The sequence below is a fragment of the Haemaphysalis longicornis genome, unplaced genomic scaffold (genome assembly GCF_048455015.1).
Source record: "Haemaphysalis longicornis isolate Haplotype H1 unplaced genomic scaffold, Haemaphysalis longicornis Haplotype H1 scaffold_3, whole genome shotgun sequence".
Lineage (NCBI taxonomy): Eukaryota > Metazoa > Arthropoda > Arachnida > Ixodida > Ixodidae > Haemaphysalis > Haemaphysalis longicornis.
Window position 1 is genome coordinate 223540560 of NW_027526335.1, and position 26116 is coordinate 223566675.

The 26116-nt window shown below is 50.7% G+C and overlaps 1 protein-coding gene and 2 pseudogenes across 3 annotated transcripts in view; 2 read left to right on the top strand and 1 right to left on the bottom strand.

Annotated features, from left to right (window-relative positions):
* Positions 1-26116, top strand: part of Mip (Myoinhibiting peptide precursor) — a 208055-nt gene that overhangs the window by 159981 nt on the left and 21958 nt on the right. The window lies entirely within an intron of this gene.
* Positions 7398-7532, bottom strand: LOC144176087 (U1 spliceosomal RNA; annotated as a pseudogene).
* On the top strand, positions 12980-13126 carry LOC144176084 (U1 spliceosomal RNA; annotated as a pseudogene).

Genomic DNA, 26116 nt, shown 5'->3' on the forward strand with positions numbered 1-26116 from the left:
CCCTCCCCCATTCTCCTCGCCACGCCAGCTGCGCTCTCCGCCGCTCACCCCCTCTTCTCTCCGATAGCGAACACTCTCTCGCGAGGGGCATTGGATTGGATTGAATTGGATTGGCTTGGATTGGATTGGCTTGGCTTGGCTTGGATCGGATTGGATTAAAGTGGATTGTGTTGGATTGTGTTGCGTCATAGCCGCGGCAGACGCGCTGGGGCCGGCGCATGTGCAGTACTCTCTCTTCCGTGGTTTCCTCTCCTTCGGGCGCGCTGCGCATATAAAGGCCGACCTCCATGCAGCGAAGTTTCTCGGCGAACTTGCCGCGGCGGACGCCGTGGTTTGACGCGCCGCTCAGTTTTCGTCCACCCCAACCTCCATGCAACGTGACGCGGCGAACGCCGCCGATGGAAGACAGGACAGGAAGTACAACGAAGTACGAGGCTGTGATTGGCTGCGGCCTCAAAATGCAGTTTGCCGCTTCCGGTCGCGTTCGCCGCCGCGCGTTCGACATCTACCTCGCGTAGATCGCCAGCGAACAGCCGTATTTTTGACGCCGGTGGCGGAGCGGCCGCCGCCGGGCGACGTTCGCCGCCTTTTCGCCTACATTTCGCTGCATGGAGGTCGGCCTTAACCGGTGCGCCGTTCTCCGGCGAAGCAACATCCACGCTTGACTCAAACACCTAGAGTCCACGCCGCTTACAAGTACGCCAACGTCGTCATCGACTGGGACCGGCTTAAGCCCGTTCTACATGGGGCCCTATTCTCGACTGCACAAATTGCCGGCATTTCGCCCATGTTTTTTTGCGTAAGCACGACGTAAGCAATCAGTGACGTGCTGCACCTATAGCTATGACGGCATGCAGTGTAATTTGACGAGTCACTCATAAAGATCGCTACCAAGGTATCAAATATTGTGCAAGAAGGATATAAAAACACTTGGCATGTACTATAAAAATTAAGACGGTAGTTGAGGCTGACAAGAAAAACACATTTCTGGAGGTCAAATTTGGCGCCAACACCACGAGGCGATCGAGTAACGTTGATCCAAAAGCGAGCGAAAGGCGGATGTCGAGCTAAAGAACATCACACAATTTTTTTACCGTATCTATTTATTTCATTCAATCGCTTTTATTAACATAGCTGGGCTCTCTGCTTCAATGCAAGCTTTGTTGCGTTATCACCTTCCCTGCCGCCACCGCCGCCACGCCATCGTCTGCTGCTATGTTACAAGTTTATGGCGTGATCACAGAAAAAGACGGCCGCGACCATCGCTTCTATGACACATAAGAGCAGCGAAACGCTACGCCTGGTAACCGCGGAGCGCACCGATGTCGCCGATTCACTCATTCGTCAAGCTGGACTGCAATCAGCGCTGTAGTGAACTAAATAGTCACTTTTCATTGTTATTTTTCTCTTGAGTTCGATCATGTGACCCAACAGCTTACTAGGACAAGTATGGACAAATGACATGCATTGGGTTCTCTTTGTCATGGAGAGGCTTGTACTGCCCTCTTATGTTGCGGTTACGCCAAACAAATAATTTTGATTTCATTGTCAAACATAAAAGCAAAATACTGCATGTTATTTGTATGTTCCATGATCGCTGACTTGGAAGCAGTTGAAACTATAATTTGTTTCGGTAGGAAACATGCTTTAAACAGCGCGCATGCGAAACTGCGCCTGCTGCAAATTGCCGCACATTTCGCGGCGCCGTAAGCCGGGGCAATATTGTGCCCTATTTTGCTTGTATTTTGAGACAAAAACAGCCGCCATTTTCAAGCTGTTACGTAGCATTACGTCACTTTTACGCAGGCTGAAGTTGCCAATGCATGACGTAATAGTTCCCGCCAACTGTTTAAATTACGTCGCGCCTTCTCAGCCAATCACAGAGAGGGTGTGTATTACAAGCAGTATTGTTGTTGACTAGCAAAGACAGGCTTACGTTGTCATGTCCGCTGCATTTAGTCTGGTTTTTCATTGCCGGCCAAGAATTATGCGCCTTTAGTAACGAGAAATAAGGCAAACTTTAGAACTGGTGTCCGTAGACGACATGAAACGTCAAAATGACGACAACACACACAACCGCTTTGTCAACCGGAAGCACGTGACCAAAATCGAAAGCCAATCAGAAAAGACTTCCGGAAAATTGCCTGAATTGCTGGCAATTTGTGCAGTCGAGAATAGGGCCGATGGAGCGAATTTCGCCTGCGAATCCGCTGGAACGAACATTCGCACTTGCGAAGTTCGCAATGCCTGGAATTGTCGTCTACATGGGGCCTGCGAACGCCGCGATTTTCGCATTTCAGATGCGCCTTGTTTTCAGACTGACTTAAGTTTGCCACCAGCAAAGGTTGTTGTGATTTTAACAAGGGTGGTTTTATTTTACTTTCTTGGCAAGTTGTTTCTGCCTTGTTTGCGGTAAGTATAAGTTTATTTGCGGTTTTATATAAGAATCGCCAATTCTTTATCAATATACGCACACACAGCAGAGAAGACAAACGTTTTGGTGTGCCCGCGCTTTTGTCGCGCTCACGGATATCTTGCTCCGTGGTCGCGCTCATACAAGCAACGCCATCTGGTTTCCAAGCGTGCAAGTGGTTCCGAGCTGTGCTCCTATTGGCCGCAGGTCCGTCCCCTCTACGCCTCACACGCCGCACGAGCGGCGTTTGCTCGACCGCTTCAAATGTTTGGCACTTTGCCGCACCAACGAAAAAAGGTGGTTTTGCCGCACGAGCGGCGCCGCATCAGCGAATTCGCAGGCGAAATCGCTCCATGTAGTACGGGCTTTACGCAGTCCCCTCAACGTTATGCGCGCTATAAAACGCGGTCCCTTCGCCGCTCCGCCTATGCTTCGCATCTACACAGGGGTTCCCGCGAGGGGAGGTGGGAGTTTTTTGTTGCTGAAACCACTGCGCGTTCTAAGAACGCTCGGCGGTTGCCGGGACGCAGGCGCTCACGACCGATTCCCATCTCCTTGGCAATTTTTTCCTGGAATACCAGCTTACACTTTGCATGACAGCTCCTTTTTAAAAAATGGTACTCGTGCATGCCGGGGTGCCTGGCGGAGGGCGACAGCGCCGACGGCCCCGAACCGTGGCGCGGCACACATCAGCAGAATTAAAGCAATACTCGGCACACCCAATGCCTCCGCTAACCTTCCAGTTAAGAACATACAAATTTTCGTCGCCTTGTTTCCCGCGCGCGTGCGGCCGTTGAATAAATGCGGTGGACGATAACAGTTATACCGTACTACTAGCAGCATTCTTCAAGTCTACTTGATTTAACATCAACTGGCACAGCAATGAAATCCTTTCCCAGGGCCAGCACCGCGTCAACGATTTCCACGGTCCCTGCGATTATTCATAAATTTTAAGTCAGCGACAAGAATTCTGTTGTCAGAAATACGTTCGTCAAGCCTCATCGAGAGAAACGCCTTATATAGACATTTTTGACTTCCTCAATCTGGCGCTGCCATTCTATCAGTTAGCTGTGCTAGCGTCCCTCTAATTGGTGCAGTCAGCACGAAGATGTTACTCCGCATGCGCAACACAGCCCAAAATATTTCTTGATCTTACTAAAGAATAACGGATTAAAATATGCGGAAACCGTGCTCATATAAATTGTGTATACTAAACAAATTGTTTTAAATAAAGGACCAGTTATGCGATCTGTCGCGACATTCGATACAATTCGAGCATATTTCTTTTGTAACAAATATATTTTAGAAATATTTGTAGCGGTTGTCCTGCCCAATAAATAAAAAGAGTTTACGTTTGACAGAGTAGTTTGGTTTTAGTCGAAAATTTGTATAAACCAATCCTGTTACTCTAAACGGATTGTGTACAACTATTAAACATGCAGATCCCCAAGGCATGTGTTCTGTAAAAACTACTCATTATTCAAAGCTGCCTACGTGTTTATTGGACACCCATGGAAAACCAAACCGCGGCTTTTATCGACTTGTTTACCTTTAACACGATAAACAACGGACGTAGTTTTTAGTGGTAATTACCAACCCTTTGCAACAAGCCCATTCGTCTAATTTGGCGAGGACCATATTACCTCGTTCCACGAATTTCTCGCCAGTCTCACAGACACGTATCGTCTCAGTAAATTACGAATTTGACTGACCGGTCAAGCAATTGGAAAGAACATGGCCGTGATGCTGTCAAAGAAAACTGAGTTAGGAGTCCGTTGGTGCGACCATTACTGCCGTTTTAAATGGCCACCTAACCCCGCTCCCCGAATCCGAGCGCCGAATGCCGAATTTGTTTTAAATTCAGAGCATTTCAGTAACTCACGATGTCACCCGCTTTGACGTCCGTAGTCCGCACCCCTCCCTACTATATAAAAAAATACTATCCGGCGCCCGGTTTCGATCCCTCGACCCTGCGGGCGGAACGCAATGTACATGGTGCTCTACCCACTGCGCCACAAAGCCGACACAGAATGGGACGCTACGAACGCGCCTTATATCGTTGACTCATTCAAATTACTGCTGACGAGCGCTCTCTCGTCAGCAGTTGCCACAAGTGCAACAACATTAACGTAACGCAAACTACTTAACGTCGTGCGCCCCCGGAAATGCTCTGCATTTGATCGTGCCCCTCGCGAGGGGGATGTTTCACTGCGTCTTCTCTCGGTCGCGGGACCCGTGGCGCCATCTGGCGGAGGCGCGGCACAACTCGTAGCACTTTGAAAAGATGCGGCGCCAGCCAGCTGTGTGTGTGCGTGCCGCACTTGTACAAATGGTGAGTGCATGGGCTGTCCACAGAGCAAAGCATTCGTGCAAGTAAGCCGTTGCAGTCAGTCAGTCAGTCAGTCAGTTAGTTAGTTTTCTGTTTTTTATGTAGAGATTTATTCACCATTTTTCTCCAACTCCTACATCAAAGATTTCCTAACGAACAGACAAGTTGACCTTCACGCAGGCGAGATCGTCCTGCCCACGAAAGACCTCGGTAGCGTGGGCACCCCCCATGGCTCGGTGATCTCTCCGTTCCTGTTCAACATCGTGATGATCACCGTAGCAGAAGCAATATCCAGCGTGCCTACCGTCCATCACACCATTTACGCTGATGATATAACACTATGGACAACAGGCGGCCCCGATGCCGACATAGAACACCGGCTTCAACGCGCCATCTCAGCCATTGAAGACTGCCTTAGAGGAACGGGTCTCCAATGCTCGCCTTCGAAATCAGAACTCCTTGTCTACACCCCTCGCAAAGCGGCCAGACCGTTACTACCCCAAAGAGCTTGCGATCATCTCGCCCTGTACACCGAGACTGGCCAGCGGATTCCCGAAGTTTCGGAGATCCGCATACTCGGCATGCACATTCACAGCAAGGGTGACAAGACAAACCTCATGAAGAAGCTTGCACTCAAAACAACAAGTACCCTACGCCTTCTACGCCGAGTCTCCACGGCCCGAGCCGGAATGCGGGAGGACGGCATGATGCGATTAGTACAGTCTTTCGCCGTGAGCCACATTGCCTTCACGGCGGCGTACCACACGTGGACCACAACCGAAAGGGACAAGATAGACGCCATGATACGCAGGCTCTACAAACGGGCACTCCGACTACGCGAGTCCACAGACAACGAGCGCTTCTCCCACCTGGGGGTTCACAACCGCGTCGACGAAATCATCGAAGCACAACTCGCTGCCCAGCGCGAACGCCTCGCAACCACAAGAACGGGACGCCACATCCTGGAGATCCTCGGCTATGGTCCCCAAGTCACGGGAAGACACCTTTCCAACCTCCCCGACACGATCCGAGCCAATATTCACGTCAGTCCTATCCCCAAGAATATGCACCCTGACCACAACCAAGAACGCCGTCAAGCCCGGGCCAAGTTCCTCGTGGGGCAATATGGGGACAACTCCCGCGCCCGCTACGTCGATGCGGCCGAGTACGGCAACGGCTGTTACGTGATGGTTGCGATCAATGCCTACACGGGCGAAGCTACCCAAGCCGCCAGCGCATGCTGCAACAACGCCACTGCGGCCGAAGAGTTGGCTATCGCGCTCGCCATGACCGAACCGGACTGCGACACTATCCTCAGTGATTCACAACAAGCCCTCCGCAACTTCGCAAGAGGACGCATCAACCCCCAAGCCGCCCGCATTATAGAGCGAACAGTAATCTCGCCTGGTCTACGCAAGGAACTAAGATGGATCCCCGCCCATGCGGGAAATTGTTCACCGTATGCACCGAACCACAATGAGACGGCCCACAGGGAAGCGCGCGCTCTCACCCACCGCGCCCCCACCGCAAGTGCCCGTCCGGAGTGGGAATTGTGGACGGCGGCTGAAGACTCACCGAGTGGATACGGAGAAATCCTCAAGAACATGAGGGCTGCTCGCCAGCTATACCCCTCACCCCACAAATCTCTAAGCCGGGAAGAAGCCGCACACCTACGACGCCTCAAAACTGCGTCGGTGCTCACACCGGCGCTCCTCCATCACATGTACCCCGACGATTATCCCAGCGCACAGTGCGACATCTGCAAACAAGGTACGGCCAATCGCTGGCACATCCTATGGGACTGTGCAGCCATACAAGACGGCGTCAGCTTCACAGGATAGCCCGCAGATCTCCAAATCGCCATCACCTCAATCAACAAGTCGGATCAAGAGTGGGCCACCCAGCAGGTTCTCAATGCGCTCGAAAGGCACGGACTCCGCAAAGGGGTCCCTGTCGAGTAGGGCTGCCCAAGAGGATGCAAGGCACGGCCACGTTGAGGTCGGCCCGTCAACCGGGCTTTACCTACTGCAGGATTTACCCAATAAAATTCCCCCGCAAAATTCCCCGGCCGACAAAAGTGCGAATGCACGGTTGTCGGCCCGCTTGCGGCGCTTGCGCTCGGCCCCCGCAGCCCACCGCCTCGCCGCCTTCTCTTCCATCTCTTCCATCGGGTTTGTAGTATCACGTGTACACCACGCAGTTATCAAGCCGCTATAACGCCGCTGAGTCGCCAACGCACGCCGCTGACGACGTAGTTTGAATGCGTTATAAGGCGCGTCACTAACACTGATATCAGCGTCGCGTCCGTGGCTTGGTCGGTAGAGCGTCGCGCTGCGGCCGCAAAGTCCTCGGATCGAAACCTGGCGCCGGATGCTGTTTCTTTTTTAAATATAGAGGAGCACTGCGGACGCCGACGCCGCCGCCGGCGGTGGATGGTTTGGGGTCGCTTATAAAGTGCATTCGCACTTAAAAGTCTTTTCCATCCATCCATCCTCCAACTGTCTCCGTGTAATGTCATCGCATGTTACAGGCGCTCATTACGCGGATTAGTTGCTAAACCGCGTAGTAGCCGAACACCAGTACGCAGCCTCTGTTTGCGGGAGGTACATAACGGCTACATTCATCCCAGCGTCTGATTTTGGATTTGCAAAGGGGGAGGGGCCGGCGCGAACGCCTGACCCCACTACCAAAAATTGCATGCCCCATCTGCCCCAGTTTGGAGAAGTGGCAAGCTTCAGCCGACCGCAGTGCAATGGCCGGCCGCCACTTGGGGCGCCATAAAGAGAATTTATTAAACACAGGTTACAGCTAGGACCCGCTGTAGTTAGCTACTACACGGGTCGACAGAGCACAGGATTTACGTAATGTGCCACAGAGGAAATGGAAGTGAAGATCATGGAAGTTCACAAAACAACTAGTACACCGCACCGAAGGTCCTTTACGATAATGTCCGAGGCACGAGACTCAGACACCATAGTTCACGCGTGGGAGTGAACATAAAAACCACAACAGTTCACACACATCCGTTCTATGTCCGTACAGAGATGCATGCGCAGCCAGGCTGCCTAAACTGCGCCTTGGCCTCAAACATACAACTCCTTTCAGCACGCAAGTTTCACCTTATTAATAAGGCACGACACACCATTGCACGGTGTTATTGGCAACCTTGATGAAGCGAGTAGACCAACGCATGAGAAAAGATTCTTCACCCAGCGCCACCAGCTCATGCTGCAGATGCTCTATGGCCATTTTTCGAACACGCCACAACAGGGGATACATGGCACGCTGTGGTCGTGCCTGCAAGGCGGCTACACCTCGCTGGCGCCACACAACAAAGGCACCCACACACAGCAGAAAGCTGACAAATGGGTCTTTCGATTTCGTGTGGGCTCCCAGCCTAAGCTCAAACATTCTGCTGAGTAAAACCCAGAATGTGGCGGCCACACGACACTCAAAAAGAGCATGCTCTAGCGTCTCAGTGCGTCCGCATTGCGGGCACCGGGAAGAGCGAACCACACCAAATGCTGCAAGGCGGTCACACGTCGGCAGGGCCCTCCAGCCCCGCAGCCACCCGAAATCACGAACGTCTGCAGGAAGCACCGCTGACGTTAACTGTTGCCAGCGGGCCCCGCGAGACTTCTCTTTTTGCCGATCATTCAGTTGCCCAATAGCCAATTTCTCGCATATATCAGTCGCAGATGAAGCTCTAATATCCAAATCTGGGTTGGCCGACTGAAAGCCTCTAAGTGTTTTAGTAACGTACCTGTAGAAAGCTGGCGGCTGCACGGCTGTAGGTCCGGGAACGGGCTCATCATAAAACAACAAGCGAGCAGTACCCAAGAAGTAGCGCAGCAGAGCCTGCCCCGGGTACTCATCATCATCTACTAGTTCCCACACACCGCGTAACGCTAGAACACTTGACATCGTGTTCAGGCATGGCAAGCTAAAACCCCCCATGCTGCGGGGCAGACGCAGCAAAGCGCGCGCAACTGACTCGGTCTTGCTAGCCCAGAAAAATGACCCGAATTTTGTGGCCAGCCGATGAGTTATATCACGAGGTGGTCGAGCTACCCTCGCCACGTAAAAGAACGCCGCTGACACGCACGACTTAATGATATAGCTCCTCTCAGAGAGAGACAGCTTGAAAGTCGACGCTATGCGCCGGCCATAGTGACCACCGGACAGCCCAGCACCAGGTAAGTATGCCTGACCAGTGCTCTGGAGCCAGACCCCCTTTGCCAGGTGCACTCACGTGGCGCCGGCGGGGCTGTGCCGCGAAGTTAGAAAAGATTGCAGGCAAGGCAGAAATATCGCAACGAAGGACCGCGAAAAACTTTGTGCGCTCGAGTCCAAATACCTTTTAGCCGAAATGCTGCCGTTGTGAAGCGGGCACGCGTCGCAAGCGCGTTTTGCGCCGTCGGCCTGTTCAGGCGGCTGGCCGCCAGGCCGCGCCCCCACTAACGCCATCTACTGGTTCGATCGGACCACTCTCTCTTTTCTTTTTACTTGTTTGGCTTTTTTAGCTCTTTCCGACGCCACTGCGCCGGATTGCTCTGCATTTGATCCTGTCTTTATAGTTGGTCGTACCCTCCGCCCTTTTCCCTGCCCCCTGTGTGTCAAGGATCACGCTGTCTAGCTCCCGACCAGGCTCTTCTGGTTGAGTGAGCTGCGCTTACGAAAACTGCACACGGGAGACCCGCCACGGTGGCTCAGTGGCTAAGGCGTTAAGCTGCTGAGCCCAAAGACATAGCAAACTCGATCCCGGCAGCGGTGGCGGCTTTTCTGGTGGTCGTCAAAAGCGGAAACGCGCGTGTGTCCGGATTTCGACCCACGTTAAAGATCCCCAGGTGGTCAGATTTAACCCGCAAGAGCCATACACTGCGGCACGCCTCATAGCCCAGGTCAGTGGAATTCTGTACTGAGGAGCCCGCGTTCAATAACAAGTTTTTCTCTGCTATTCATCGGCTATGTATAGCTGCTGGCAGGGCCTGCCGCCCTTGTTATCAGTCCATCACCGCTTTGCAGCCTGTCTACCGATTCACCGTGGAGGGAATGCGCACCGTTTGTGGTCGGGCTTTGGATGACGGCGGATTTTTTAAAGCGCGAACGAGTTGCTTTGCTAGGTGGGCGAGAGCGCACTCCCGGGTGTCGTCCATAGAATACGCACGCGAATGTCGCCTCTCAAACACGTCCAAATTAGCTAGCCCTTCCGTGTCCATTACACAATGTACGCAGTGGTGCGAACATCACAAACGATAAAACAAAAAACTTTGACCCATGGCCTGAAACAGAAGAAGAAAACAGAAGAAAAAAAAAACGCTTGGAACACATCGTGAAACCAAAACAGGAAGGAACACTTATTTCCCATTCGCTAGCGCCCGCATCACACACACAGCCACGTGAAGAAACGCGTTGTGAAGTGAAATATCGCCCGCAGGGAGGGCGCTGCAAGCGCGGAAGCGTTCGGCCACACCTCGTGTGAGCACCGCGCCTTTGCAAGTCTAATCGCCGAAAGAATGCCTGCATCACCGTGAAAAGTGCTGTAGCGGACATTTTAAAGTGCCAGAAATCGCTGGGTATAATTTTTAACCTGGTGAGTGCCCAACTTTTTGCGATATAGGGCTCTGAACTTTTCGCGGTAGAGCTAGGCCTATATAGGCCTAGCACGACCACAGCGACGGCATCTCACAGCGACGCCAGTTCGGCGGGTCAGTCGGGTGTAGTGCCAGGCCTAACGCCACCACAGACGTTCGGATTGCCCCAGAACAAGATGGAACCTTCTCGAATTGCCTTGACAAGGGGATACGACCCGGCGGCGATGGAATATAGCTACGTGGACGCCACACAGCAGCGCCCGCCGACACAAAACCATGGCGCCGCCGAGGAAGACCCGGAATGGTGCACACAGCTCCGCCGACGACAAGCAGCACTCAAGTCTTGCCAATCGAAGAAACAAACGGAACCCGTGCAAACACAGGTGGGTGAAAAACCGAAGTCTATAGAATGCCCAGTCTGCGCAACTTTGCGTACAAGATTGTCATCAAGCCCAAGACCACGATAAGCCTCAGAAGCTCTGAAAGGGCAATCGGGAAAAGCATTAGGGAAGCCCTAAGCGCACCACTACGGGAAGGGCACACTAATAAGAATACATGAACAACAGAATATAATCATCGCATGTACCTGTAACGAAGAGGACGCAGTCGAACTCTCGAAAATACAACTCATCCGCCTAACTGGAAAGGAGGTACAAGTCGCCGCATACCCCACGCTACCGACCGACGTGTGCAGGGGAATTATCCACGGCGTCAGTCCCGAGGCTAGCAACGGCGTGATTTAAAGAGAAATCCAAGCTCCGGGTTTCCACATCTTAGGCGCCAGGAGACTGGGAAAAACTAACTCCGCCATGATCGTCTTCGCCGGGAACAAGGTCCCGTACACAGTGACACACGAATGGCTAGAAAAGAGATGCTGCATCTACAGGAAAACCCTCCCTGCGTGCCTCAATTGTGGGGAACCGGGGCACAGGCCAGATGTATGCCCAAAACCAAAAGGTTATGCCTGCGTCATTTGTGGGCGGCCCAATCCCACGGAGGAACACCCATGTACTCCCGTATGTGCGCTATGCAAGGGGTCCCATCAAACCTACGCAAAGGAATGCCCACTCAAATTCTTCCGCCCAGACAAGCCATCGAAGATTGCGGACGGGGAACACAAGAGCGAAAAGAATGGCGAAGGAAGAAGCCAATCGAGGGGAAGGCAACAGGTGCGGTTGAGGACTTCCACATCGACGTCAACGACGCGCGGACGCTCATCATCACGTGGCCGTCTGGTGTCACAGCGGGCACACTGAAACATTGGAACATGCCTTGTTTCAGTGTCGTGTAGCGGTAACGTTTTGGACTTTGCTAAGCAGGTTGTTTGGTGTTACATTTAGAATGAGCACACGTTCAAATGACACGTTGGTGAACTTCCTGATGTGTGCTGGGGCTTTTGTATTGTGGCGAAATCGTGGTGCAGCGTGTCTTCGCGCCCGACCGCAACGGGCGATGTTTCCATTGTTGTGGCGTGTGCGGTCAATCCTTATGAGTCACTTGGAAAATGAGTTGGCAGTTCTAGGCGAAGAAGCCTTCCTGTTACGCTGGTCCACGCGTTTCATAGTGGCCAGGAACAACATCCTGAACATCACTATTGTGCCGTATTGACTTTCAACGAGTTTATGAACTCTTTCTGTGAACGCATGTGAACTTTTTATGGATTGATTTCGGAGTAGCTTGTTTTACCACCATAGACATTTGTCGTGCAAAGTGTTGACTGCCCGGAGTATTTGGAAACTGATTGGATTTTGTTTTTTCTGTTTTTCGGGCAGCGCTGTTACCACTAGTCGCTGCGTGCTGATATGTGGTTTTATAATAAATTCTCTTCTTATCCAGTCTTCCTTGCCAAGCCTAAGTTTTAGGGAAAGTACGGCAAGTGAAGTGTGCGAAAAATTGGCGATAACCCAATTAGACAACCAACAGATAGGAAGGTCACGCGGTGTCCGTTGGCATCAGCTGACTTCGGCGGCACTTCCGGCTGATGTTCGGGATTTCGGATGGTTACGTGGCTGGGAAGTTCTCCCGACGTGTGATCGTCTGGCGAGATTCGGCGTTGTGCGTTCCGCACGGTGTCCACACTGCGGCCACACTGAAACGTTAGAACATGCCTTGTTTCACTGTCGTGTAGCGGCAACGTTTTGGACAGCAGCAGCATGTTCGGACTCTCACTTCGAATGAACACTCGTTCAAATGATGTGTTGGTGAATTTTGTGATGTGCGCTGGTGCTTTCGTTTTGTGGAGAAATCGTGGTGCTGCATGTCTTCGAGCCCGGCCGCAACGGGCAATGTATTCTCTGCTGTGGCGTGTCCGGTCGATTCTCATGAGTCATTTGGAGCATCAGTTGGCAGCTCTAGGGGAAGAAGCCTTCCTTTTGCGTTGGTCTACGCGCTTTATAGTGGTCAGGAGCAACATCCTGAGCGTTCCCCTAGTGCCGTACTGAGTTCAGTATAGTTTATGAACTCTTTCTTTGAACTCTGGTGGACTTTATGTGACTTCATTTGCAGTAGCTTGTTGCCCACGCCAAACATTTTTTGCGCAGTGTGTAGAATGACCACGTTACATGAAAACTGATTGGCTAATTTTCTGTACTTAGGGCAGCGCTGTTATCACTAGTCGCTGCGCCTTGACATGTGGGTTATAATAAATTCTCTTGGCCCCACTATGGCCGGCGCCCCAAGTTGAGGCCGGCCATTGCACTGCGGTCGGCTGAAGCTTGCCACTTCCCCAAACTGGGGCAGATGGGGCATGCAATTTTTGGTAGTGGGGTCAGGCGTTCGCGCCGGCCCCTCCCCCTTTGCAAATCCAAAATCAGACGCTGGGATGAATAGCCCTTATGTACCTCCCGCAAACAGAGGCTGCGTACTGGTGTTCGGCTACTACGCGGTTTAGCAACTAATCCGCGTAATGAGCGCCTGTAACTTGCGATGACATTACACGGAGACAGTTGGAGAAGGATGGTGAATAAATCTCTACATAAAAAACAGAAAACGAACTAACTGACTGACTGACTGACTGCAATGGCTTACTTGCACGAATGCTTTGCTCTGTGGATAGCCAATGCACTCGCCATTTGTACAAGTGCGGCACGCACACACACAGCTGGCTGGCGCCGCATCTTTTCAAAGTGCTAAGTTGTGCCGCGCCTCCGCCAGATGGCGCCACGGGTCGCGTGACCGAGAGAAGACGCAGTGAAACATCCCCCTCGCGAGGGGCACGATCAAATGCAGAGCATTTCCGGGGGCGCACGACGTTAAGTAGTTTGCGTTACGTTAATGTTGTTGCACTTGTGGCAACTGCTGACGAGAGAGCGCTCGTCAGCAGTAATTTGAATGAGTCAACGATATAAGGCGTGTTCGTAGCGTCCCATTCTGTATCGGCTTCGTGGCGCAGTGGGTAGAGCACCATGAACATTGCGTTCCGCCCGCAAGGTCGAGGGATCGAAGCGGGCGCCGGATAGTATTTTTTTTTATATAGTAGGGAGGGGTGCGGACTACGGACGTCAACGCGGGTGACATCGTGAGTTACCCAAATGCTCTGCATTTAAAAATCCATCACGAGATAGCTTCGCGTTCAACCACCGTCGTCATCTTCCCGTAGGGGAACCGCTGAACAAGAAGGAGAAGAAGACAAAGCTGTGAATAGGAGGGCGTGTACGTTGCTCTCGGCCGCTGCACCAACGTAAACAACCTTTACTTCGCCAACGCTGACGGACACTACCGATTCTACCACAGAGACGACAACATCGACAGGAACATGATCGACCAGCTTCGGCGCCTCGAGAACCACCGCCTACTCACCGTAACACAACAGTACTTGCGTGCCTTTGCCACCGGTGTGGACCCGGACGCGGAATTCCCACTGGCGCTTCTAAACACCAGATCACGCAACATAACGGCAACACAATGGAACAACACGGAACCCATGATGCTTCGCATCCTCATCAGAGTTCCCCACGGGAGATGGTGTAATTTTTTCTTCATAGCCACTGGCCGAAATTGGCTGTCAGAGCCGACTTTGCCATTTATTGGGTTTTTATAAGCCACCTAGAGGAAGCTCATTTTGAAGAAGACACAGGCACTGAAGAAGTTAGCGTCGGCTAGTGCTCCCATTGCTGGAAAAATCTCACTTTTTCGTCCAAGAATGGCGGCATCTCCAAGTACGAGATGGCCCTTTTGGAGCTGCTTCACACGAATTCATGCGCTTCCTGTCGAACTGTGCACGTGCAGATACAAGCTACGCGCAGAGAGAAAGCTCCCTAACGTACACCCAAAGACAATTAATGTTCCGAATGTTTAAATGAAGGGAAATTCTCAAAAATAAATATTGCTAGCCAGCGCGCAGATATAAAGCCAGTGCAATGTACTTGTTTGCGTTGACGTTTGCATACCTAATGGGCGGCTCCGTACTCAGCAATAAATTCTGGGGGCTCAGTAGAGCATGTTGTTGGGCTAGTTGGTTCTTCATACTTAGACGTAAAACTGCGCATACGGACGGGACAGGTAAAAGAAGAGACAGGACGAGCGTAGTTTGTCTCGTCCTGCGGTCGTTGTGTCTCTTCTTTTCCTCGTACCGTCCATATGAGCAGTTTTAATTCTAAGGTACTGAACACGATGGTCCGTGGTGAATGGTACGAAAGCGGCATTTTATGCTACCAGCCTCAGGTCGCTCTGCTACCGAAGCGAAGCTGGCAAGTTTGAAAATTGAATTTAACACCGCCTGCCGGAGCAGGACGTTTTCTTGCGGTAATTTTTTTTGCGCGGGCTGCGATTGTGGCCCTCTGCTATTGCCGGGTCGCTTTGTGTAAATCCGGTCGCGGGCACGCCGCTGCTATTATACAAAAAAAGAAACTTGACTTTGTGAATGTTCATGAGTCATCCCTACTTTCAAGCCACGCTGCACACTCTATCAACAGGACTTATTGCCCGAAATCTCCTCAAGATCATTGCGCTATACCTTGTTGATTGATTGATTGATTGATTGATTGATTGATTGATTGATTGATTGATTGATTGATTGATTGATTGATTGATTGATTGATTGATTGATTGATTGATTGATTGATTGATTGATTGATTGATTGATTGATTGATTGATTGATTGATTGATTGATTGCAGGATTTAACGTGCCAACGCAAACCAGGCGATGAGGCGCGCCGTAGTGGAGGGCTCCGTATTAATTCTGACCCCCTGGGGATCTCTAACGTGCGCCGAAATCTCGCACACACGGGCGTTTTTGCTTTCGCTTCCATCAGAAAAGCGGCCTCCGCGGCCGGAAGTCGAGCTATATTTTCTTCTACAAATTCACGACAACGCCGTTGCTGGCACCGTTGTAAACAAAAAAAAAAGGAGACGTCTAACTCTTGTTTTTTAACTGGCCAGTGAGCCTGATTTAGCATCTCGACAAAGTGATACTCCGGCAGGAACGAAACGGAGCACATACGGGTTCAGCAGGAGCCGCGCCTGCGCCGTGGAGTTGGTTCTCTCCCGCCTGTTGGGGCTCACGCGGTTCTCTGCCGAAAAGGTCGCCAGCCGTGGCCGCAACTGGCACGATCGCGCCGAAGCGCTTTCCCACCGGCGCCCACACCGCGTCACCTGTCGACCACAAATGCAATACTAGAATCCATTGGGAACTGAAACGCACTGGAATGTGCCCTGATTAAACAACAAACTCAGTAAACAGCGCCTAATTTCGCTAATTACTTTTCTTCGCTGGCCTGCTTTCCGTAAGATGGATGGCCCCTGGAGGCTAAGCGCCGGACACGCGATGACGACCACACGCTGTCCCACCCTGTCACGAACTCCTGACACCCCGCAACCGCACGCTCTCGGGGCCGCATGGAGACACAACCCGAGTTTGTTCAATCGAAAGATTACCTCGTTAGAACTAGTCTTAACGTGTACTTCACCCAAGTAAGCTATACAATTAAGGAAAAAGGGAATGGCCATGACACCCACAAGCTCACTTCACGCAACAGAACCTGTGATGTCATATTCCCGTCTGTGCGATGGGCTGAGGCCGCCAACAGCAAACACAAAATAAGCCGGCCTTATAAGCCTGCCGATCGAGTAAATATGCGCTTGAATGTAATGCATATTCATTTTGCAGCAGCAAAAATAATGCCGTAAACAATGAAAGTTACGAACGCACACGTAAACGTAGAAGTACCGATGCGTACTGCAGTTGGTACTGCGCGCACTATGCTTGTTTTAGCTGCACATCACTGCGGCTCTTTGGGGTTGTCTGAGACGGCATTGGCCGATTGGTGTAAGCGACGGCGTCTTGCGGGGCCATATTTGTCGAGTGAGTACAATGTTTTACGAAAAGATTGTTTTCCTCCCGGGACAAAAACAAGCTTGGTGCAAATGCGGTCAAAAACGAAGCGCAGGCAGAAAACGGCCGGATGTGGTATGGTAACGCCATTTAGGTTGACTAACGGAAAACAAGTCTTTGCTTCACACCAAGTATAGCTTGAAGACCCCTTCTTATGAGGTCACAGCATGCGTGGTTAAAACATATGATCTTTTAACTTGAATTGATTAATTTTACAGCGAGTAATACATCGTTGCCTTCCGGACAAGCGCTTAGGGCACTATAAAACACTAAATCTTTCGAATAAAACAAACTTGTATTTTGACTGCAAGGCACTTTTAGGCAGCACAAGCGCAGATATATGCTGGCTTCCCTATTACGGAAGCTGGCGGCCACATATCCGCATTGCCCGTCTTGTTTCTACCGACCAATCTCTTTGCTGGAGCGGGGAAGGTCATGCTGCCTTCGTGTCCTTTGTTCGACACGCCTCCACGACTTGAGCATGGTGTCACGTGGCTTCGCAGTATCCAGTCCTCGCGAAAAGGCGAAAAAAGTTCGGGCCCAGGGGTGGTGGGGAGAATGTGCTTCTCGCTAAATGTGCGTAACATTAATATTGGGCACAGAAATAAGGACAGCATTCATTCGCCACCAAATCCCCCCACGTAACGGTAGCACCGCTCCCAGGCTCCGGGCTCCCGAAAAGGACACTAGTCATGTCCACGAAGTCTGCGGAAAGGTTTGTTTGCAGCGTGAAACCGGAGTTGTCCAAGCAATGGACGAGTCGGAGGGACGGCAGTCAAAGATGACACGTGCCGCCAACAGCATTAGTGCGGCAGAATGCCGGCATTGCTACGTCGTCCGGCAGTCCTTTTCGAAAAGGAAACCAAACGCTCTTTGTGTTGCCTTCAGCGAGCCATTCAGCGAGCAGCGAGCCATTCACCCCAACGCGGGGACCGCATAAGTTGCTTGCACACGGGCAGCAAGGTTTCCATGCATGGATACACTCCTCCCCCGCTTCCTGGTGCGCGCGGTCCAACGCTCTGATAGGCAGGTTCCGCGCCTCGACGACCCGCGAGTGTTCACAAAGCGCTCCCGCCAACACTCGAGCAGATTTCTTTCCGGCGGGCCTTATAAGCGGAAACGCTAGACCGGGCAGCCACGACGCTCAATTATTACTGATTTTGTTATTCCTTAGCCGTTCGTGTCTCCGTCTGTGTTCCGTCTGTTAGCGCGCGCTCACGCACATACACGCACACACACACACACGCACACACGCGCACACATGCAAGCACACAGGCAAACAGGCGAGGGCCGTGGGACCGCCGCCACGTATACAAAACAAATGGTACCGGACACAAAGCGTCAAGATTTGTGGTTACGGGTTCCTCCCAAGCGACCGTGGCTACCAGGATGTTTGAGGAATGAGATTTCCGAGCATCCATCCACCCGAGTCCCGGCTGCGTATTCCCAAACGCTTTGCTGCACAGCACCCCACGTGACAGTTCTCTTCGCGCCAAGCAGAACGCTAATTAAACGGGGTCATAGGCTGCACGGGCCAGAACCTAAAGTGACCTAAAACATACCGAATCACCATTAATAACAAAAGCAACGTGTAGAATTGAGTTTAGAAAAAAAATGCAATAAAAATTTCAAAAGCAAACCAGCTGGGGCTCGAGGCCAGGACGGCAGCGCCAGTACCTTGTGCTCTACCCAGCGACCAGAGAGCCCGAACGGCGGGTTCATTTCAGCATAAGCTTAATAGAATAGTGCGCTTAGTGACATCACACGTGTAACGTGGGAGCGCTGTGTACGCGCCTATGTGTACGCGCCCGGGAGCAACTTAAGGGTAAGGGAAAGCGAAGCGCAGCTATAATGAAGCATAGAGCTCTGTGGGGGTATACCAAGCATGAAGTAGTGAGAGGAATGTGGAAAGGAGTGATGGTTCCTGGTCTCATATTTGCGAATGTTGTACTCTGCTTAAAATCAGACGTTCTATCAGACCTTGAAGTGAACCAGAGAACGGTAGGCCGTTTGGCCTTAGGATCACGGTGAAAAACAACTAATCAAGCAGTGCAATGAGATATGGGCTGGGCGTGGTTTGAAGTTCCAGAAGGGCAGAGTAAAATACTGTGTCGTGAGAGGAGGTTAAGAGCAATGGATCAACGTAGGGGACAGCTAAAGGTTTTAGGTACCTATACTTGAAAAGCGTGAACACGCAGTGGTTAAGGAAGACTAGAAAGCTAACGATGAAATACGGAAAGAACAGCGGAGAATCCAAAATAGCCAAGGTAAAAAAAAGAGCCAAGGCAGATAGAAACGAAAAAAATGGAGAGAAAAAATTGAAGCTGAAACGTCGTTAGAGATGTACAGGGCTGAGAAATTGACATCAGAAAGGAAAATTTATACGATAATCTCAGGGAAGTGCTTTGCTTTTTGAGGCTAGAGCAGGTTCCTTGCAAAATAAGAGCTTTGTGGGGAAGTATTCGCAAAGTGGTGGGGCATGCGTGGTCTGCGGAAAAAGAAACAGAAACTATGCGGCACATAGTGTTAGAATGCGAGGGTATCCATCCAAATCTACTTGAAGGAAATATTCGGTATCCAGAAGCCTTAGGATTGGAGGGCAGCCCAAAGTGGCCTCACCTGCTCATTGGAAAAGTCAGAACTGTTGGTTGTGCGGCCTCAAAGGAAGAAGGATAAGGCAGAGGACATCCAAGGTCGTCTCGGAGAGACACGCCATCAAGTCCTGTCAGTGCCTTCGAGTACTTGGCCGCCGGTAGCAACAGTAACGTCACGATCCAACGACTCATTACCTGTTCAGCTGAACAGTTCACTCACATAATACGCAGAGTGGCCAATAGACAAGGCGGTCTGAAGGAAACGGGCAGCCGTAGCCTCGGTCAATTATTGTTTTTTCTCCAGAATTACCTACGTCACACCGTACTTTATTTTTTAGGAATAAAGACAACAATAAAATTAACACCCTCATACTGCACAATATGATAGACGAGCTAGTGGAAGGCCACCTCTTAAGCCGAAAGTCAAGACTAGCCCAGACTCAGGCCGGAAGAAAAGTCCCAAAGGAGATCAAGTGGACTTCCGATGCTGAAAACCTCGCCATAGAAACTCCTAACCCATGGAGAGCCCAAGTCACTCCTCCGTTGAGACCAAGAACCGGCAGAAAGCGAGAGCCGAAGCTTCAGGACAAGGAGTAGGGCCTAGACCAAAATACGGTCTACAATGACGCCGCACCTGTCCCTGGACAGCCAAGACAGCAGTAGGGACGACCATGAAAGATCTCGTCACAACTTCAACTAACAAGTTCAACTAAAGATGCGGACGAATTCGCCATAGCGCTAGCGGTCGCGGAGGCCACAGCCCGAAAAATCATCAAGGGTTCTCCAAGCTACCAATCCGGATGGGTGGCACCTCTAGCACATCGAATTCTTCCAAGTCAATCCACCGAAAGAGAGAGAGAGAGAGAGAGAGAGAGAGAGAGAGAGAGAGAGAGAGAGAGAGAGAGAGAGAGAGAGAGAGAGAGAGAGAACTTTTATTGCTGCAAGGGCTAATTCGGGGGAGGTGTGGGGACCGAGGGAGGACGGTCCCCGGTGACTTTGGCAGCTCGGGCGACGACGGCATCTTGCACCGCCGAATCCGAGCTGCCCAACGCCCTCGCCCAGAGCTCACCGTCTCTATATGGGGGGAATGGGAACAGAAAGGCCTAAATCTTGTGTACACCTACAGGCGTCCACAAGATTTATTGCTCACCAACGGGCCCGTGTAATGACCCACCGGGCGCCCTGAAGAGTGCTGTAGAGACTACCCCACTCCTTGAAGTTCAAGGAATTACTCAGCACTATAGGCTTAGTAGGATGCATTCTCACTCTTACATCAAAACCTCACGAAGCATCAGAAAACAACTCTCCCAACCTTATCCCAGCCGGCTTTGCCTTATGTCACGGAGCAACTTTATGTCCGCAAGGCAATATTCAGCCGGACGCTGATTCTGCCAGGGGAACTCGGGTGCATTGTTCGAGAATGTAAAGTCGCCCCAGGATTTCCACCACTACTATTCTCTCCCCCCCCCCCCTCTCAAGATCAGTGAGAGTGTCTAGCCTCTCCCTTTCGGGCCAGCTCATACTCGTCGAGAGGGCTGGCGCTGCTAAGACCACATGGATTCCCGTGAACAGGAAACAACGTTCACACGATCATTTGATCAATGCTCCTTTAAAGGTTGTTCTTTCTCTCTCTCCTCACTTCGAACCCACCCGGCGTCTTTCCATAGAACAGGGCTGCCAGCTTGCCCGTATATGTGAAGGCCTGGTAAAGCTCTTTGCCTTCTAGGGCGTTTTAAAAGTGTGACGTCAAGACAAGCGAGTTGATAAGGGGACACCAATACGGCCGAAAGAATGCAGACGCATGAGCAAAAACAACGCTCAGATTCGACTTCTTTTTCGAGTGGCCCACTGCGCTGCATACGGCAAGCGTTACAACCTGGGGCATGAACGGAATCAACGCACAAAAGCACGGCTGCTGTTCAAGCAGGGTCCTCGCAAACAGGATAATGAAATTATTCTCCCTAATACTATATGGCTCACACACCCGTCGTGTCGTCCTGTGTTTACGGAATGAATCATTTTCCTTCTTGATCCCCTTCCTGAGAGGACGGCTCGAGCTCCTCACCTGGATTTCCAATTCCTAACGTCTGTGTCCATGCAATCGCATTTTCTTTACTTTTTCCGCTCGACGCGATGCGTGCCGTTTTCATCGTTAAGAAACAAGTTCTTGCCGGGCTTAATGCACATCTGCGGCAAAATCGGACGTTGTCCTTAGTAGGCACGTGATTTTTAACCTGTTTAAAAGATGGGTCAGATAACTCATTTCTATAGCGATATGCCGAATGACCGCTCGTAAGACGACTGGAATGTGCCAAACATTTTCAGATTTTCGGCAAAATCAACACGTTTTCAGTTATCACCGATGAACGTTAACGATTTGTAATCTTCCTTGGCACATCATTCGCGCACACATTTTTCTGGCTCTTGAAGGCGCCGTCAGCACACGACACAACTTGCTCCAATCTAAAGGTTGCGAACTCGCCGAGTTTTTTTTTTTCAATATTACATTACCGCGTCGGCATCACACCCGTCTCAATTTTAACGCATAAGTCAGTCGATTCAGTCATATGGGGACGAAAACAGAAATGTGGGTTGCCACTCACCAAATATTTTTCGCCCTCAAATTCGGACGCTCTAAAGTGTACGGCGAAGTAACATCTTGGGCTGGGGGGTGCATTACGAGGACACTCTACAAAACCTACCGTTTCAAAGTTCTATGAAACTGCCTCGTGAGCTGTCCGTGTAATGCTAAAGGGAGACCGTCCTTTGAGGCACTCTCGAAATACACATAAGGCACAGTGTGGCAGAGGTAGAAAGAGATTCAATACTGCGAACTGCGTTGGGGGCACGCAGCCGAAATTTAGGTGCTTGAGAATTAGTCTCCAATATGACACATGAGGGAGCACCCTTGGCTCGCTGTTAGGACAAGGTTAAACACAACGAAAAACAATAACCCAGCGCACAAAAGTTTCGCCTAAAAACAATATAGCCAAAGGATACTACTTTTCTTATTTTTAATTTTTAATGTTTCTTATTAACACTTGCAGATCCCGTGAAATCCCTGCCCGTTAATTAACCGTCCTTCGGCAACCCCGAAGAGCGGTCAGTGGGCGAGAAAATATTCACCGTCGGAAACCATTGTGAACATTAGCTGCACTGTTTTTCTTGTCACGGAGGAAAGCCTTCTTGGAGCGCACATGGAAGACGAGGAACCAGAGTGCAGTAGGCGCGCGAACTTCTTGGAAATTGAACTCGTTGCCCCTGCGTGTCACAGAGGCTGAACGAACTTATGGCCTGGAGTTTTTGACGGTCTGCCTAATGAGCCGCCACCGCCTCCGCCAAACCGCTGCTGCAGGCGTGGCTCGACGAGCCGCTAATTAATGGCTCCCGCCGCGCCGCCGCGCGGGCGCCTTCGGCTCTGGGGAGCTTAACGGTTCCCGCCCGACTTCTGCTGCCCGACCGCGCCGCCGCGTTACGGAGACAGAAAGCGGTGCACGGGTCTCAGCACCTTTCCCGGTTTTCGCCGTAGAACCCGCCTGCGGCGTCTCAAAAAGTGCAACTCGAGCGGATCACGCTAGGTAAACACCGCAATGGATTGTTATCAAGTTTTTCTTGATCGTGGGATTGACACCGTGTGGATCATACTTTGGCCCAACCGTGAATTTGTCCGGTATAAACCCTCTGCGATGACATTGCTTCAAAAGGGCGTCAACCGTGGTCGCACGTTCGGAAGCGCGGAGAAAACGTCCAGTAATGATTCGACATGATCGGCTTATTAAAGCCTTTCCCGCAGTTCGTTTGTGTTCGATCCGGCGCTGCAAATCGTTGCTAAGAAAGCACCCGAGACGTGTGGTTTGCTGTGTACCCTGGCGTCATTCCTGCCGGTTCTATTCCGTAGCACAGTGATTTATTTAGACAATGTGGACAGTTATTGAGTTCCAATTAGCATGTTAAGTCCGATTCCCATGGCGAGGTAACATAAGTGCTGTAACATAACCCTCTTGCTGGAGGCAGCGCGTCGTGGGCGACGAGGACGAAACAGAATCGAGTACTTGGCCCGGCTGGCTCGCGGAAGTAAACCAAGAGAACTTTCTCAGATCAGCTGTGCGGGCTGTCTGTTGCTGCGACGCTACGCCGGAAGATGTCACCAGTGTTGTATGAGCTGTGAATACGAGGCTGTGAGAAACCCCACGTGATGTCTCCAGTGCCCCGTCATGGAAAGACGCCTCGCGGCAAAGCCAGCCTTATCCACGTGCCTTCCAAGCGCGAGGCGTTCCATGGTGTGTGTTCGTGTGGTTTGGCTTTCTGATTACCAAGTGCGGAGCACTTCAGTGGCCTGCGTTGTCGTCGTAGCTCGTCCGCGGTCGCGCTGTGACGCGGCGTCGCGCACCCAAACAGAGGCTTCCAAAGGATACCCACTCGTCCATCGACTCAGTCTTCCGGCGAAAAGCTAAGAGGATATTTGGGTTTATACGAATGTTCCAATCTCGTGGAACCTTTCACAGTAGAGGGCAGCGCAATGAACGGCACGAAGCGAAGACGCGACGAACAAAGCCCTTGTTTTTTGTCTCGTCTTCGCTTCGTCCCGTTCCTTCTGAGACAACTGCAAGCAAATACGTACCCACACCTAGCAAGAATACACGCCACCCATCCTACTCTCTATGGTTCTCTATGTACCTATTGCCAAGCCCCAGGCACACTCTACCATATCGTCTGGGAATGCCAATTAAACCCAGGTCTTCCCCACATCCCCAATCCCTCACGCGAGCAGTGGGAGAATACGTTGGCCAGCTCCTGCCCTGAAACGCAGCTTTTGCTAGCGGAAAGGGCGAAGACAGCCGGCAGTACCAACGGAGTCTTGGACTGAGGACCCCGACTACAAATATGCTCACTTCAACTGTGATTCAACTCACTTCTCTCTCTCTCTCTCTCTCTCTCTCTCTCTCTCTCTCTCTCTCTCTCTCTCTCTCTCTCTCTCTCTCTCTCTCTCTCTCTCTCTCTCTCTCTCTCTCTCTCTCTCCTTCTACTCTGAAAGTCATGCACCAACCGGCTAAAGCTTCGACTGTTCTGAGGTTCCTTTCGCGGAACCACTGGCACTGGTCATACATGTCCCTATTACTTAGCGCTAAGAAAACTGCAGGTACATTAGAGGCAAAATATATATACTTAGCCAGCAGTCGCTGCGATCATTAGATAATGAATGACCGTTGGATTTGGCTTTTAGGCGAAAAAAGTGGGTGTGGAAGAAAAAGAAAACAGGTCTTCAAATAGCGCACAATAGGGCCACAGCATCCAGATAAACCTCGACCCGTTATAATAAAATTTATCGACTGCCGCGAGAAGACAAATGTGCCGAAAAACTGCTTGACGTTGAAGGGGCTAGAAATATCAGTGTCCGAGGACTTCTCGCCCGGCACTAGGCAAATACGCAAACACCTTTTGGAAAGCACAGCAGACGCCAAGAGAGCGGGCAGTAAAGTTAAGCTTTTTTACTACAAAGTCAAAATTGACAACGACATGTTTATATGGGACGCTGACACCATGCAAATGATTCCGTGTGCTCAGCGCAGTAGCAGCACCAACGGTACAGCGAGTGCGCAGCGCAGAGGCAGCAGTAATGGATCCCAATGAACTAGTATTCAAACCAAAGAAAAATCCTTCCGCTGTCTGAATATAAATGCGCGCAGTATTGTGAATAAATCAGCGGAATTAGAAAGCGTTGCAGTCACCTACAAACCGCATATCATTATTTTATCCGAAACTTGGCTTCACTACGACATTAGTGATGCGGAAGTAACACCCCCAGGCTACAACATTTTTCGAAGCGACAGAGACACCCGCGGAGGGGGTGTTGCTATATTATTCAAAGATTCACTGCAGCTATCTAGATTACCAAACGTCGAAGGTATTGAATGCGTGATTGCAAAAGTAACGCTAAAAAGAACTAAGTTTCATCGATGGCGCTTTTTACCGCCCTCCAAGCAGCGACGACATGTTTGTAGACAAATTTAACGAATTTTTGTGTTGTTATCGTTCATGTAATCTTCTAGTCACTGGTGATTTCAATGTACCCTCTGTAAACTGGGAAAGTGATTTTCCTGAAGCTCTGACTACTGCTGCTGAGCCCTTTGTTGATCTAATTCTACTACATGGCCTAAAGCAATTAGTAAAACTGCCAACACGCATTCAAAATGGAGTAGAGTCAATTCTAGATCTTTTTCTCGTCAGCAATAGGCTTCAACAGCAAAAATTGAATATCGAAGTCCTTGAAGGTATATCAGACCATAAGATGGTAAATTTGACCATGAATTTGAATTGCGGTCCTAAAGTCGATCCAGTCAAACGCACTTTCCCAGTCTTCTCCCGTGCCAGTGATCCAGTGATATACTGGACGCATTTGATAGTTTGTTTCCATCTTTTGCGGCTCAATGTCAATCGGACAGGTATTCTGTTGAACACGTGTGGTGCTCATTTAAAAACCTGGTTCATGAGTGCATACGTAGCTTCGTTCCCACCAGGAATAAAATATTGCGGAAAACTAACCCTTGGAAGAATAAAGAAATTGTGCACCTCGAACGAAAACTGATGATGATCGTTGGATGTTTATGGCGCAAGGCCAACTGGGGCAAAGAGCGCCAAAACAATAGTCGATGATAGGGGTTAAACCTTAAACACTAAGTAAAATCAGCAAAAACAAAAGTAAAATCACAACACGACAATGAGCATGGCTGGTGTATAGGGCCAGATTTCATGATGCGTGATAGGAAATGAGGTTTAAAAACTTGACGTCGGACAAATACTCAAACACACGTTTCACGGAAACAATGGCATCATCACCTAGGAAAAACGATGGA